At 38.3% G+C, this 2,365-nt stretch overlaps 1 pseudogene; it reads right to left on the reverse strand.

Annotated features, from left to right (window-relative positions):
- Window positions 1-391: 391 nt before the first annotated feature.
- Window positions 392-1,148, reverse strand: LOC137217391 (small ribosomal subunit protein eS6-like; annotated as a pseudogene).
- Between the last annotated feature and the right edge of the window lie 1,217 nt (window positions 1,149-2,365).

Consider the following 2,365-nt stretch of genomic DNA (forward strand, 5'->3'; position numbering starts at 1 on the left):
CTGAAGGGTATAAAATGATATATATTGTGCTTTTAATATCCATTCCCTTGGCTATTAATGGACTGAGTGTCTTTCCTTATGTTTATTGATCATTTTTGTTTCCTCCTCTGTGAAATTCTTGTTCAGTCTTTGCCTTTTTCTTATTAATTGGTAGAAGTTTACTGAAAACCAATCTTTCGTTTCGTATATGTGGTTCAAACCTTCTTGCCCATTGTTTCTCTTCTAACTTTATTTATGTTATCTGTGTTTGCAAAGAATTTACATTTTCACTCCTGATTTTTTCCAAGCTTTGATACCATATTTTCTTTCTTTCTTTTTAAATCTGATCTTATTTATTTGTTACTCTTAGAAAATCTTATTTTTGACTTGACTCAGACTAGCATAGAAGCTCTTAGAGAGAGTAGCCTCTGTCTCTTGGAAATGTTCCTGGCATTTCTCCTTGGTCTTCCATTCTCTTGATCAAAAGTTTAGCGTATTCTTCAACCTCTTCCTTCTTTTTATTAGTAAGCTGTTTCTTCAGAGCAGTGTGTAGAATGCATGGAGTAACAGGACATAGAATTTGGGCACTCTGGTTCTGGGTTTCTTAATTTCTTTGTGCAGTGATTTTCTAACAGCATCTTGATGGACATCATCTTTTTAGAGAGATTGAAAACTTTACAGATGCTTTTAGCCTTTTGGGGCCTAAGCAATGAGGCACAGCAGTATCCTTTCAGGAATTTCCTACTCTCCCTTTTAAAAAATAACCAAGTTAAGAACACTCAAATTACCATTTCTTTCTCCTATTCTCCTTGGTCTATCACAGGAAAACCCCCTACTCAGTAGCAGATGAACATGACCATGGATCAGGACACACTGGATCATAGAGAAACCTTGTTTGTCATTCCCACCACTGATTCAAGCCACATAACCCTTCCACTTTTCACTCAGAACATCATCAGCAACTTCTGTGTCCATAGGCTTCTTAACAAAGGTATGAAGTTTTTGTTCATTGTCTATTTCAGTGAGTTTCTGGCGGCTAGTGACTGGGAAGAAGATACCTATCTTCATCCTGAAGGAGCTGCTTTTCCTCTGAGATGCCTTGTGAAAGAGGGAGCCAATCTTATATTTCTAAGTATGTGTTGGACATCTTTCAAAATGAAGTCGTCTTACCTTTCTCTTATGACCTCTCCTTCCAAACTTTTCTGTCTTGCATGATCCCAAACTACTGTTGTACATAATGACTTGAAACAAAGTCAATTTTGACTTATTTTCCTTTTTTTTTTTTTTTTTTTAACCTTTAGGCCCTTTCTAAAGACAATAAGTCAAAACACATTTGATGCCAAACAAACACACCACGATGTTACTCCTTTGGCTTTTTTTCAAAGTTGGTAGAGAAAATATTTTATTGTTATTTTTCTTGCAACATGTTCCCTGGGTTCTAAGTTCAGTTGGGGAAGAAAAATGCTTATGCAAATAAACTATCATGTGCCAGTTTTTAGTGAATGAAAGCTATACTGTAAAATGTTTCTATGATTACTTAATATGCGAATAAACTCCTGTATTTACCTTTCCAAAAGAAGGGGTTCTTGGCAAGCCTCCTTTCTTGACCTTTTAATAGAACAGTGTTGTGAGTATGAAGGTGCTCTGGAAAGGGCCAGCACTCGCTGTAGCTTTTTCTCCTGGCTCCCCGTTTTCCTATGTGGTTACCTCCAGTCCCATCTATGGGAATTTCTGTGAAAATTTACTATATGTTGCCTTTCTACATGAGGCATACAACCATCAAAATTTTATTTCTCAGTAGCCAACTAGGTAGAAGAAAAATCAGCTGTGATTGTAATTTTAATGCAGCAGAATTTACATTGTTTCCAGGCTGTCTGCCAATTTGTTATTTAGGAAAGTTAACCCAGATGCAGCTTAATCAGTTTGTCTTTTTATTTTAATCATAAAATATTCTCTTGTCAAGATCAGATGAAGGGTAATAATATCCCCTTAATGGTTTTGCACACCAGACAGGAGTCAGTCCCTAACTTCAGTGAATAGGAACCAGCTGGAGGTCCTAATGGGTCCTTCTCTGCACCCACCCATGGTCTAATGCAGTCACATTCTCTCCTCTCCCATCCAACCTGTTTCTGTTGGCTTCAGCAAATCCATCAGTAGCTGGGGTATGTGGCCTCTTGACCAAATAGCTTGGGAAGCAAAATCTGACCTCATTGTGATACGTCTTCCCCTGACCCATAAAAGTTTTCATTATATTAAAAGTGTCTTGGGATTTCCCTGGTGGCTCAGTCGTTTAGAATCTGCCTGCCAATGCAGGGGACATGGGTTTGAGCCCTGGTCCGGGAAGATCCCACATACCACGGAGCAGCTAAGCCCATGCACCACAACT

The sequence above is a fragment of the Pseudorca crassidens genome, chromosome 1 (genome assembly GCF_039906515.1).
Source record: "Pseudorca crassidens isolate mPseCra1 chromosome 1, mPseCra1.hap1, whole genome shotgun sequence".
NCBI lineage: Eukaryota > Metazoa > Chordata > Mammalia > Artiodactyla > Delphinidae > Pseudorca > Pseudorca crassidens.